We start from the raw sequence: 14,781 nt of genomic DNA, 5'->3' as shown, positions 1-14,781 counted from the left end.
TTACTCCTTTTTGTTTAGAGTGTACTACGTAAGCGTAACACGCGCTTCTGACCCAAGCAACACAGGTTATTGGCCCAATATTGGAAATATACTGGTAAATGCTGGCCCTGCAAAAGACCAGTGTGAAAGCAACCGTTTCCAATACTGGGCGAATGAATTACCTGTGTTGCCTGGGGAGTGGCTCCGCGTGACGACAAACCCCGTTTACAGTGCCCAAACGGATCAGTGAGGTTCGTACAGGCCCGCTTACAGACGCGTGGGGTGAACGACCCGTACGCAGCCGCTGATGGCTCTCGCTTGCCAGCGATCGCCTGCCGATATCGAGAAAGAGTTGCTAGGACGGGAGAAGCGGAGAAGCCATTGTGAGACGAAATCGGGGTCGTCCAGCACCGGCGATCGGCTCTTCGAAAGCGGAGAGCCCTGCGCGCTTTGAAGGTTTATCCGAAGACTCCTCTTTATGGCGCTTCTCTAAACGGCTTCTAAATGGCACCGCTTAGGCCTCCAGATAAAGTAGAGTGGGAAAGTGGAAGTAGGTTTCTCCGTCGGGCGCTTCGACTGCTGTCCATCGGGTATGCGGCCCTCTGCAAGTTCGCATTCGGCGTGTGGTGAAGCGTCGATGGCCGTAAATAATTAGAAGTGAAAACTTGTACATGTACATTCGTGTTGGTGCTTTGTGCTAGGATATGTGAGGGTGTCATCAAACGTTACTGGTTTGGCCAATGAAGTGGTAAGCGTGAGTCCTGCCGTGCCTAAAATATGGACCAACTTTTTTTTCAATTTTCAATTCAATTCAATTTTATTTTCACCAAAATAAAGGATACATGGGGAAAAAGGGGGTAGAAGAAAAAGCTGCACAATAGCAGCTTTAAAAAGCTCCAACCACTCTGGCAACAATGACAGCAGTGTAACAGTTCAATATTTCGTTCAGTTTACAAAGAAAAAAGAAATCACAGTGAAAAAGAAAGTATAAAATAGTAATCTGTAGTTACACTGATGGTCGTTAACAAACAACTGCATTTTGTCAGCTTTGTTAAGTGCCGTAATGTCTATATCTTGCTTCGCGAAATCATTGAGAGTGTGGGGGAGTGTGTATTCAATGCGTTGGCGGCCATAACTTGTGCACGTGACAGGAACTTTCCAGGGCAGTTTATGGCGGTGAGGGTGTACGTATTCTTGTTTGCGGAGATTAGCGAGTAAGAGGAGTGTATCTAACTTGCCCTGTTCGCTCTAGTGTAACTTCGGCAGCTTCGGCAGGCTCGGAATGCACCTAGTCGCCTCCTTCACGGTATGAGGCGCTTGTGATTTTGTGAGTTTTACTAAAGCCCTATGAGTGCGAGTGAACCAGTCTAAGCGTGACTGGAAGTGCCTGTGGAAGGCGGTAAAACATTTATTTAGGGTTTCCGTCCGTGATGGCCTGAGTCCACAGTCCAGGAACCCGATGGCTGACGCGATATGGGCGCCCACTCGAGCAGCGAATGCTGTTCGCTCAGGTTCCACCTCGACAGGGCCGCCTTCCAGGAGTGTGAGTGAACCTTAGTCCATGTGAATAAGTGTAACTGAGCGTTTATAATTGCGAGTGGTTGTAAGTCGCAAAATGAAGACATCAGGATGCAAAAAACTGCTGCTGCTCTTGAAACTAAGACGGGTCCGGAGGAAACCTATAAAAAGGGCGCCGATGCCTTAATTGCTTCAGTACTCGACACTGTCATCTAAGACAGTGTCACAGACAGTGTCAGACATCAAAAACTTATCTACTTGGAAGGGTAGACGTTTGGGCTTGTTTCTTAATACCAACAAGCTCATACCAACCTTCTTCTGTTGAAAAAAATCAAGTTCAATGATGCGGGTTAAATTTTATCACAGAGAATTATCTGACACCGGGATCAGGTAGACTTGTCTTCAACCAGCGGGCTGGCCAAAACGGTCTTTACAACTCTGCTGCTCGAAGCGTCACGCTCTGCGCGGACTTCATCACGATTTAGTCGCGTCCCTCTAAGCTTGAGTCGCTTTGGGACGTTAAAACGCGTTTTTGTTGCTTTCCGCGTGGGTCTCTTCTTATTTAAGACCAAGTGCGCAGAAAATAAATAACGGTAAAAAAAAACCACGGCTTCAGTTAAGCTCGAAGCAGATCCTAAGATTTAGGCAGGCGAGTGGTTCGCGTTCGCAACTCTGGTGGCGCCCGTACGAAACGTGAAAGAGAACAGCAAGGGTCACGACCAAGGATAAAACAACGTTACAAAAACAACAAACACTAAACACATCGCTGAAGCTCGTAAAACTATTTTCCGCGAGCGCCACTTCAGGCGATTTGAACGAGCGTTCAACTGCCCTTGTTATCACATGGAGAGTAGTTTACGATGTTTCAACACGTCGATAGAAACCAGACAGTCAACAGAGATTTTAAATAAACAAACAAAAGCTTTGCGATAGGAGCATCCGGATCAGAGAAGTCAGAACTCAAACACCTTGCCGCTGACCCGAAATGAGATATTACGGGAACGCAGCAATGAGAATAGTGGTTCACATTCGGCTCTTTGATTTCGCTCGAATGCACCAAATCGCTCCGCGCAATTTAGCATTCCGCTAAATGGGCGGCGATAAGAGTTTCACAATCGCAGATATTCGCTTTCACAGTTAACGTCGTAGGGTATGCTTTCTGTGAGGACTGTTTGGCTATATTCTGCACCTACAGCAGCGTAAACGAAAGTGTCAAAATTAGAAACCTCAAGGGGTATTCCTATGAAGCTAGCTCCTTGGCTCGTTATCCGTCACCAGTGTTCCAAACCACTCAAAGGCCAAAGAGAACCAACGTCTTTGCCCTTAAAAATGCTAGGACTTCCATGGATAATATACGAGAGTTCAACTCCAGAGCATAGAGCTAACCAAGGGTCATATTCTACAGGCTGCCGACTTTCCATTGTGCATTTCGCGTCTATTTGTTCCTCTGGCATTGGTCACTTTTTTATACCCGGGGCTTTCAAGCGTCTGTGGAAGCGATCCGGAAAATGGCGGTTGTCTACTGGACATCAACATTCATTGGCTGCATATCGATGCCGATGGCAGCTAGTGGTCAGGTTCGGTTGCCTGCTGGTGACAGAGCGTTGCAATGCACCTCAGCATTGCCTGCATATTGCAGCCAGTGATGAAGTCCGGTCACCAACCACCCAGTGGCCAGGTCGCTTCTCACCGACTCGTGAAAGCCGCGGGTAGATCTGAGTGACCAGTGGCAGAGGAACAAATGGAATCAAAATGGGCAATTGAAAAAGGACAGCTCATAGAATACGGTCTCAGGAGAGCTCTAGTTCAACTTCAGAGTGCAGAAGCTAACCATATGGGCTGTTTACTTTTCACAAAGGCACTAGTCTTCACTTTGTCTGTTTGTTGCTGTGTTCTTGGTACGAAATCCTTCCTGCCCATTTTTTCGCCCACATGCATACAAGCTGTGTAGATGGCTTCTCTAGCAGTTTACAATGTTTTGATAGTCATGAGCGTGAATGATGGCGGTGCTGCACGGCCTCCTGAGGCAGGCTGCACTCAGAATGTTCGCACCTGAAGAGAAATTCGCTTTTGCATGATTCCAGAACAAGTTTTTCTTTTGTTTTTCAACGTGCGAATATTTCCAGAAAGCTCTCTAACCAGCTTTTCTCTGCCGCCGTACGGCTGTTCTCGAACGGATACTACACATGGTTGTTTTTACTATACTTTCCCCTGTATTTTTTGGTGTTTCTACTGTATTACATGCGTTGTGTATATCTATGCATCTTTCATGTATGCAATGAAAAACTGGTCACGGTTGATCTCAGGAAATCATTCGTAATTACGGATCATCTTGTACCCGCAGGAATTCAGGCATTATTGCCAATGCTGTCATTTTTATATGGGGCGGTGGGTATGCCAATCTACTCCGTGCAACTTTGATGCCATTTCTTAGGTAATGAGTGTGTAAAAAAAAACGGAATGAGTAATTGTTATGCTTTATTGTTTTCGTTGATTCTACGAATTGCATTTAACTGAAGCTTTTCCCGCTTAGAGGGGATCAATTATAGCGACTGACAAGCTGCAGTCCTAGGTTCCAATCCAGACGAATTTTTTATGAATTTGGCCATGAATTTGACAAAACTGTGCAGCTTTCCTTAAAGGCTGTGTGACGATCACTTCCTCCTTGCAGATTCCGCACCCAGGAGGATTCTGTGATATACTTCGCCGTAGGGGCGCACCAAATAAAAATTAATGATGTGAGAAAATACTGATTGCCAGGAAAGGCCTCGTTAGTATCCACTACAATTAACAATGGAACTCACCTGCATCGCCCTTTTCAACCTTCTCCGCAATCTGCAGCTGGAATACACAGGCAGGTTGCCAAGCCTGCACAGGTCCAGAATAAAGCGTTCCATCTACTTTCTTCAGGTTATACCCCTTGTTATATATGTGATAATTCTTTCTAATGACTTTGCTTTATATCTTTAAGTCTTGGGCTGAAAGAGAGAGAGAGAGAACAAACACCTCTCCAAGAGAGCTTCTTAGCCCAAGAGCTTTCCACCCTGGCATGGTCGATCATCCTAAGTTGTTCTTTGGCCGGTGAGGCCAAAAGGGCGGTCTCTTAGGAGGTTGGATCGTCGGAGTGAATGGGTGGGGCACATGTACTACGTCTGGGAATGCCCATACCCAATCCATCTCCTCTGCCATCTCCACTGAGAGCTGCTCCTCCCAAAGATCTACTTCAACCAGTTCTCTCATCTCCTCTTTAGGCGTCCCAGTGCGCTTTTCCTTAAACGTCCATCTCTAACCCACTCCTCCAGACTTACCGCTTCTCATCCCGTAACCCAACCGAAGACGCATTGGCTCCTTTGTCATCATGCGTATGTTTTCCACTTGGACATTGCCCTTCAAGAAGTCCCACAAAAAAAAAACAAGCCTGTGTGGTCCGGGCTACGCAACTTTCAGCTCATCCATTGTTATTTTAGAGTCATAATGAGAGTCCACGGCGAAGAGCTGGTCACGTTGACGCCCTACAAGATCACATGTGGTACATAAGACAACTTTCTTCGTGGCAGCATTCGCTAAGCAGGGCCAAGGTTCCTGTCCGACGCATCTGTCTCGCGTAATTGCAGCACATCCCTTGAATCACACAAAACGTAGCTTCAGCGATCAGTTACAACCATAATACGCCCATGATGCACGATCTCGAGCGTAAAGATCACTCCCTTGTTTCTTAGCAGTGCCCGGAGTAGCGGCCAAGACAGACGAGCATGCTGAGGCCGCATTTCTCGCAAGCTCTTCAGTCATCTGTCAAGTGCTTGAGTCTCTTTGCTTGCAGCTTTGAATTATTGTTGCTTGGTCGCTAGAACAGCTGAATTTGACTGTGCAGAACAGAAGATCCGCGCTTCCATCCTAATACAAAGGCGGCCCCAACAAACAATCTGCAAGATCTGTGTCCTGTGCCTGATGTTTTTTAATGTAATCTTCGCAGCAGTAGAGTATTTCCCCAGCGTGCTGAATGCTTTTATGTTCGAGGACATTTATGTTAGCGTATTAAAAGCCCCGTGGCTTCCTGAACCCTAGGGGAATACAGAAGAGAAATGCCGGATGCAGGCTATCATCCTTTAGATTTCAACCTATGAAACACCTCAAATCCATCTCGCAGTATGTGCTGTGTATAATTGCTCTTTATCTTAGCTTTGGTAAAATATATATGCCCAATTATCAACCCGAAGTGGTGGCTCAATGATATTTGGCCGTGTTGCAGAGCCCAAAGCCCACCAGCATGGCTAGGTGTGCCTAATTTACACCTCCGCTTGCCCTCAGGGGTCACTGGAGTATTATATTATTTCTCCAAAGAGCAGAAATAGAAAACAATCATAATCGGAATGTTTTCCGGGGTACATGACACGCAGACAAAAAGCGCAAGGATACGGCACGAGACGTCGACGTATCTTCTTGGGGGACTGAATGCCGAAATCATAAACGGAAGTGGGTCAGATCCCACACACGACAACGGGATGTAGTAAGACGACAGGCGGCGGCGAGGCCTCAAACGTGGCGATCATGACCCGACCAAAACGCAACGAAGGTTGAGAGACGACTACGTCAAAGCATCTACAGAGGACCGTAAACCAAAAAACAGTCCTCGTCACCACCTGTCTCCTTTTTTTTTCTTTGCCGTGTATTGCTACTCTCCCGTAGGGCTGTGGTGGTCAACACTAGAGTTTCCCCTCGTAATGCACGCGCTGAGGGAGTGCATCTCATTATCCCACTTCTCCGCAAGGCTCTTTGTGCTGGGCCACAGGCACAGTATTTTGTCACCTTCAGCAGGGGCTACAGTGTACCATACAACCGCACTCCACCCACATGTTACATTTCTTCCTTTCTTTCTTTCTTTCTTTTTTTCTTTCTTTCTTTCTTTCTTTCTTTCTTTCTTCCTTCCTTTCTTTCTTTCTTTCTTTCTTCCTTTCTCTCTTTCTTTCTTTCTTTCCTTCTTTCGTTCTTCTTTATTTATTTATTTATTTATTTATTTATTTATTTATTTATTTATTCCTTTCTTTCCTTTCTTCCTTTCTTCCTTTCTTTCTTTCTTTCTTTCTTCTTTCTTTCTTTCTTTCTTTCTTTCTTTATTTCTTTCTTGTGTTGATAAACGGGTGATTCGAATTGTCTATTACCATCTGAAAAGACACACAACGAAAAAACTAATTTAAAGGCAGAAATTTGTATAAGTATTTGATCTTTATCCTTATAGATTTTTGCGTGCCTAAAAGATATCGAAGAAGCCGGAAGCAATATACCTGATTTATTCCTGATTCGATTACTTCTGTCAACGCCGCCACATGCAACAACACAAGGTACTACCGGCAGTCAGAGCAAGCTGTGGATGCCAGTTGTTAGCGTTTAAGCTTTCATCATTCCTTAATAAATTAGCTGACGCAAATACTGACATATAAAGCATTAGCCATTGGAATCTCGCCCACCAATTCCGAATCTTCCCCGCAAAGCATTGCTTTTCAAGTTCTTCGCTAGTCCGGCTGATGTAGAGCAACCGTTTCATACGAGGTTTCTTTTTTTTTTCTCTGTCCACACTATGGCATTTGTGTACCTGTCCAAAATGTCATCCTTATACAATCTGTCTGTTCTTTTTCGTTTTTCATAGCAGAATGAAATGGGGAAATCTACTGTGAATACGTATGCTATAAACAAGTGTCTTTGCATGCCGCTGCATGCTGTACATAGGGTTGGAATTTTTTCAAACAGTAATCGCTTTTATTCTGACCTCCCCAATAATATGTAATGAATATGGAAGTAATTATCATAATTATCTTTGTTACTAACACCATCCAGTTTTTGTTTCAAGTAAGTATTGATCCTATAGCTCCTGCTGGCTCTGTTCATATTTGTCCGGCAGCAAAACACGGATTATTGTTGAGAAAACTGAGTTAGAATTAAAATAATTTCAAACCGCAATCAATTAGAACTTGTTATGTGAAAGCCAATATGGACTGCGTGATTACCATTTCAATGTGAAAGGTGGTGCAACCTAGACTCAGGGATTAGCAATTAAAAATTGCCTTGATGCATCACAGTTTACTTTCGAAAAAGGGCGGGAGTTGCAATACTTGTATTTAACTACTTAATCATTTCTAGCTTATGAAACCTCCGCTTTCAATGAGAGTTCAGTCTTAATATTAAAACACCATAATCTATAAATGTTTAGAATAATAATATATATCAGTGCACGTTAATGATCCCCAGGTGGTCGAAATTATTCCGGAGCCCTCCACTACGGCGCCTCTTCCTCCCTTTCTTCTTTCACTCCCTCCTTTATCCCTTCCCTTACGGGGCGGTTCAGGTGTCCAACGATATATGAGACAGATACTGCGCCATTTCCTTCCCCCCAAAAAACAATTATTATTACCAATCATTATTATAATCTATACACGTAAATTTCCATTATTCCTCACTTTCCCTTTATAACTGAAGGGGTAGGTGGTGTTCAACAGGAAGAAAATATGACTTACGGGTACTAAAGACCAAAGCGAATTCTCTGTCTTAACAAAATTACATGGTTCTGCATTCTGTGGTTGTATTGGCGTTTTGTAGCTAAGTACATATTTAACGCTGGCAAATTTGTAATTACAATTTGAACACTTCTTTCCCGCTACTGGCTTCAGAACTCGAAAAGTTGGCGACGTGGTCGAGCTCATTGGGTACTCCGTGATGACCTTATGGAAGTTGCTGTATCAATCATGCTTATTTTATATGCGCTGTGTTTATCTAGGAGTTTTATGTGCATATTCAAGACATTCGAGGAATTCTACAGTATGCCATTTAAAACGCTTCTGTGGTGTATTGTAGGACCTACCATAAGTGTAGGGCGCCTTTACAATTCAGGAACAATGCTTGTGTTGCCTGGGCGTTACAGAGGCTGCAATTAATCCATGACGAAGAAAATGCCATTTTTTAAAAGCAATGTTAACACGAGCAATGCCTAGGCGGGCAGATTGTAGAAGAAAGTCTTGGTGCGCAGTGAAATAATAATAATAATAATAATAATAATAATAATAATAATAATAATAATAATAATAATAATTGTTTTTGGGGGGGAAAGGAAATGGCGCAGTATCTGTCTCGTATATCGTTGGACACCTGAACCGCGCCGTAAAGGAAGGGATAAAGGAGGGAATGAAAGAAGAAAGGAAGAGGAGGTGCCGTAGTGGAGGGCTCCGGAATAATTTCGACCACCTGGGGATCTTTAAGGTGCACTGACATCGCACAGCACACGGGCGCCTTAGCGTTTTTCCTCCATAAAAACGCAGCCGCCGCGGTCGGGTTCGAACCCGGGAACTCCGGATCAGTATTCGAGCGCCCTAACCACTGAGCCACCGCGGCGGGTCACAGTGAAAGGGACACTTTTGCTTCCGTGGAAGTACGCCATGTACCTGTAGTCGATATGACATATACCTGGATGTGAACGGGAGAAAAAAAGATTGAAATCAGGTATTCACGCAAACTCTCCCATTGCCTTTTAAACAAAGATTCTATTGCAGAACGTACACTTTGTAGTGCTACAGCTGCTGACCGGAGCGGTCTGGATTGCTGTCTTTCATTTCTTAGTCTTCTAGCTGTTGATTGTAAAAGAATCATTTCGGGGGCAAGTATCGTTTCCGTCATTAGAACAGGCTAACGGATCGATATAGAGCAGCTTACATTAGTCAACAGCGTCACCTTATGTACCTAAGTCCTGCTAAAAGAACACCAAGAACCCGTAACTTTACTCTTGACTGAAGCAGACATTCCAGTGCCTGGTCCTGCTGTTCTCCTGTTTCTGCCTGTCCAGTCAGGGTTCATTAACATAGCATAGCAGAAAAAGGTAGAAAGAAGGCAACGAAAACGAAGAAAAAAGACCTTGCCGCTGGGACTGCGTTCTAGAAACTCACCTGAACAATATAGAAAAGCAAATAGAGTGAGATTCCACCGTAGGAGAAAACGGTTTTCACGTTTCTCTTTACTCTGCCGACTTGAACGGTATTTCGATGCCTCGATCCCGGAAGAAGACAGCAGCTTCAAAGGGAAGGAACAGAATCAAACCGGAGGACTAACGCATCGCGCGATAACAGATGCGCGTCTGGCAGCAACTGCAATCGGTCGGCAATCGATCTAGAGTAAGTACTGAGCTGCTGGGGTCTTAACGCGAACTTTTAAACGCTAACTTCCGAACTTAAACCAGAAAAAAGGCTGCATGTTCCAGAAGACGTAGATGAGGGTGATGATTGCGTCCAATCTTCGTAATGCCAGGAACGAATCGCAAAGAAAATAAAAGAGATATAAAAGAGAGACGCATCCTTGTGGTTGACGACAAGATCGCTGCGACGAAAAGAGAGAAAGTAAAGAAAGGAACGAAGGAATTCGAAGCCCTGTCTGGAAAAGCTATGAAGTTGTCACCAAATGGAAAATGCAAATGAGTCCTTTCGTTGTGGACAGTTCAGTTTTTTTTCTTTTTTTATCTTGAAGGTTACACTGCGTTCTTCACACGTGTCCTGATTCGAAAAGACCGTGTACAGCAAGCGTATAGCTGATGTGGCGACGGGGGTACAAAATAAGAGGATCGCATTCTGGTATCACCTGCCACACTTGCACCGAGTATAAATTTCACTCCTTCATGCACACTGACTTGCCCGCGGCAAACTTCTGAAGTCTTCAGGCTCGTGCCGGCACCACCTGTCTCCTCCGTTTTCAATACTTATCAACTGCCGTAAATCTCACCCCGTATCAACTCATTGACATTCAGCCTGTTCAGAGATAGCGCTTGCTAGAGCACCGAAGCGGCCACCGATGCGAACTCAATACGAGCGGCAACAACTTGCCGTCGTAAACGAAAGGATGCTGCCTTTACACGAGCGGTTCCTGTGCCGGAATTCTTCGCAGTAGAAATTCCGTGCAGCCATCGGCACGCAGCAAAGATGTTCCTGCGAGCGTCGACATTTACATCGGTTTCGTGACTGCGGACCGTGGGTGTCCGAACACTGGTTTGCGTGGCACGTTCTGCTTTGTGATAGTGAGATAGGGCCGGAAAGTGATGTCTGTATGCATCGCCTGCTATCGCACGCCTCGTTTCCATTTAAGGCGGCTGCAGAGCAGTTTGAATGCTTTGGGACGTATACAGAGTCTCAGCTCCTACATGCAATGCCCATAGACTTCAGTTCTGTGCGGGAAGATTCAGCCTCCTTGATTCAAGTTCGGGGTGACATCTTGGCAAGCGCTGTTACCGCTTCTGGTTAGGATTTCCGGATCGTTTAGTACTCTCAGTCCAGGACTGGCGTTCACGTTTGAAAGCTTTCTGCCCTTGACAGTCTCGCTGGTGTAACCCAGCTTTTGTGAGGGGCGTTGAAGTCCCCTGGTCTTATTAGTGTTTGTCTGGATATGCATAGGCTATTCTATAAGTGTCTATGGAAACAGTCGAAGTGGATTTGGGGAGGGCTTTACAGGTTCAAGATAGTAAATACAGGGGTTCCCGGTCGTCCCGTTATTACTTGACAATTATAAGTAATAGTAATAATGATTAATGATAAAGACATCACACTGAACTTCACACGTTTCAAGGGAGTGCAATGGGAGACATGTCAGGTCATGGTAGAGCAGAAGGGAGCAACCTTCAGGACATAATAAAAACCATGAAAGCACACGGGAAAAAAGAAGGCATAAGGCGATAAACCTACGTGATAAACTGGGACACAGTTTGGAAACAAATAATCAGTAGGAAGGAAAGCGCTGCCCTGAGAATAAATAAGTAGGGAAATGTGAAGAAAACACTGAATCTCACAAATGAATCTGCGGTGGAAGTTAGCAAAAAAAGCAGTTAAACGATTGGTGGCTCAAAAACCGAAAGCAGAAACCTGACATAAGGTTAGAAGGGGGGATTAAAAATCTATTTAGGTAAAATTACGAATTTATAGACAAATTTATAACAGCGTTAAGGAAATGTAAAGAAAAAAAGCCTAGCATAGTGGAAATTGCCGTCACCTTGTTTGAAAGGAGACGCTCTTATCTTCCATCTATCCACCGTACACGAAAAGCGCAAGTAAAGAATTGTACGCGGCCTAAAAATAACTGCTTCTTCAGGTTCCAGAACAAGTGAACAGAAAAAGAGAACATGGAAATGAAAAAGCAGGAACGATGAAGGAATAGATGAAACAAGTAGCGAAAGAAAAAACGAATAAGAAAGGATGAAAGAGAAAGAAGAAAGGAGAGATAAAGTAAATAAATAAATTGCTTGCGCGCAAGAGCCAGTGATTCTCTCTTCTGCGTGAATCCAGCATGCACTAACCTTGAAAGAGCGCTGACGATTTACGAACACGCAAGGTAAAGCAGCCAGCAAATGGACGCATTTGCTACACTAGTTTTTCTGTCTGTCTGAACGCGCCTTTGTCACGCATTGCTGAGGCCTGTTCTCAAAGCACGTTTTTCTTGCCGGTTAATTAGTTTGTGTGTTTACTGGTCAGTCAGCTGACGCCGAGTCAGCCATCCAGTGGATCTCGCGGCAATAGAGCATGCACGCGATTAAGCAGGCAAACAAAACTTTTGTCCGTAAAGTTCCGAGACTGAGGCCATTAAAAATGCGTTTAACATTGAAATCATTTGTGCAGCACACCTTCGAAATAGTCTCCCTTGCAGTCTATACACAGCCTCCAGCGCTTCTTGAGGTGTTGGAAACAGTTGGAAAACGCTTTTTTTGGCACGGCTGTCAGCTCCTTTGCCGTGGCGTCTCGAATGGCCTCCACGCTCCCCATCGAGTGACCTTTTAGGGCTCTCTTCACACGAGGAGACAGGAAAAAATCGCATGGGGAGAGCTCAGGCGAGTATGGCGGATGAAGGACAGTAATGCTGTGCTTGGCGAGAAATTTTGTCACGCTTAGAGCAGTTGCGTTGCGTTATCGTGGAGAAGGTTCCGTTGTCCAGGTGTCCATAAGTGAGGGTGACGGCGTCGCAGTGCATCACGCATGTGTTGGAGCACGCGGATATAAAACTCCTGATTCACCGTCTGCCCTTGTGGGACGAACCCGTGGCGTATGACAACTCTGGCATCGAAAAAAAAAAGTACCAGCATCGTCTTTGTTGTGGTCTTCTGTCGCCGCACTTTTCTCGACGCCGGAGAGCTTGCCTACCGCTATTCGGCGCTCTGCCTTTTCAAAAGCGTGGCTTTTTGGGCTTGTTGGTGCATGATCATAGCAATAGAATTTAGCGTTGAGTAGGATAGCACACAAGAAGAAACGATCAACACGAGCGCTTATGTCTTGTCCTACTCTGCGCTATATTCTCTTGCTATGATCTGCCTGTTTGTTTGAGGATCGTATTAAAACACCATGTTTCGTCTTCAGAAATGATGCTGTCGAAGAATGCAGCATCCTTCTCTGCCTCGGAGAGCAAATGAGCGCTCACTGATGTCCGCGTGTCGTTCTGGTCCTGTGTGAGGGAGTGCGGCACAAGTCTGGCATTCAGCTGTCGTTTCCCCAAGTTCTCATGCGAAATTTGGTGGCATGCTGTCTTACTAATGTCGAGAGTATGTGATAGCATGCGCACTGTAATGGTGCGGTCTTGCTGTACAATTTCTCTGATCCGAGCCACGTTGTATTCATTCCGTGAGGTTGAAGGGCGCCCTTACCTTGTGTCGTCTTCCACCGACGTTCTCCCCGAAACGAACCTCTTGTGCCACTCGAAAACTTGCGCCCGCGATAATGTCTCGTTGCCGTAAGCATCACGAAGGAGCTCATTCGTCTGTGTGGCTGTCTTGGCAAGCTTCACAGGGAATTTTATGTTTACACGCTGTTCGAGGTGGACGTCCATCTCTCCACATTCACTCACAGCAGATGCGCAGACGACTAGAGACAACGTATTTTCTACACGTAGTGCTATCTAGCGGCTGTCACATCAATTAACATAAATAGCTCAGGTTAGCCAGTAGGGATGGCGCTACACACACGTACCAACATTTGTTTTGGAGAATCATTTCTAGAGAAGAAAATAGATCAGTCTCGAAACTTTACGGACAAAGGTTCTATTTCGTTCCAAATTTGCGACCGAGATAGATTTTCTGCGGTACAAGTACCGTGCAAACGCTACAGTAAGTTCAGGCCATAGTACAGGGGGCGTCAGCGAATGATCCAAATAGAGCCAAGCCTCGTTGTCACGAAAGGTTTTATAATGAAGTAATAGATATAACGAAAGAATGATAAGTTTTTTGGAAGCTCGGTCTACACGGGGCTATAACGAAGCTACGGCTATAAAGAAGTAACAGCCGGGCTCGTTCAGCCTCGTTATAACGAGGTTCAACTGTAATCCCATGCCATCTGCGAGTAAAATATTGTTCACTTTTAAACTATTTAGAAAATGTATGCTTGGGTGCGCAGGCTGCCCCAAGAAAAATAAAAGGCCTTCCTGAAAACGTATGACAGTGGCGTTAATACAGTTTTTAAAAATTTTCTGTATGCTAAAATTAAGCTGCATTCGTGTCAAGTGCAACACCAGAAAGCCAACGTAATTTACTATTCTGATCTGTCCGCGGGCGGCTGATTCAATATTCCGAGTTATAAAAAATGAAGGACGTTTACATAGTAAGTTGAAGCTAAATGAAAATAGCCTCGACTGTAAAGAACAATACAGAATTTCTCAAGCACTTCCACTCCTGCCTAATAACAAAAAGCAACAGTATACAACACGCCAATCTCAAAAGCAAGCTGTAAATATAAAGAGGTAGTACATAGCCAACTCTGTAATAAAATTATGCCGCCCCTTGCTCGCTTTTATCTGATTTTATCTACAACGTCATTCCATTCAGTATTTCAGCAGCTATAAAACGGTACATATAAAAAGGACCATACACCTACCCCTTGTATTAAAGGCACATGTTCATGTATACCAGCCTTATCCAGCTACCTAAAAGTATCGCATTTTTAAAATGAATTCACAACTGGCCTCGTCGGCTAGTAATCCAGCTGCGTACATCAACGTTTAATTTCTGTATTTTTTATAGATATCAAATCGACTACAATTGGTACTATTACTTGAGCCTCTAACGCCACGCGTGCGGGCTTTTTTCTTTTTTTCGCGGCAAGAAAAAAAAAACGTAACTTTTCAGAGAATTCCAAGTTTGGGCTTACCAGCGTGCCAAGCGGGGAACCAGCTTCCAAGAGCAGCTTTAATTGAATGTATGCAACAGACTGGTGCAGGTACCTTCAATGATTCCGGCTTTGACGACAATTACTTCGACGCCGGCATTTTTTGGAGATAACTACCGAC

Source organism: Amblyomma americanum, chromosome 9, assembly GCF_052857255.1.
Source record: "Amblyomma americanum isolate KBUSLIRL-KWMA chromosome 9, ASM5285725v1, whole genome shotgun sequence".
In the NCBI taxonomy this organism is placed as follows: domain Eukaryota; kingdom Metazoa; phylum Arthropoda; class Arachnida; order Ixodida; family Ixodidae; genus Amblyomma; species Amblyomma americanum.
The sequence above is the reverse complement of the archived record's forward strand: the minus strand, read 5'-3'. Positions refer to the sequence as shown.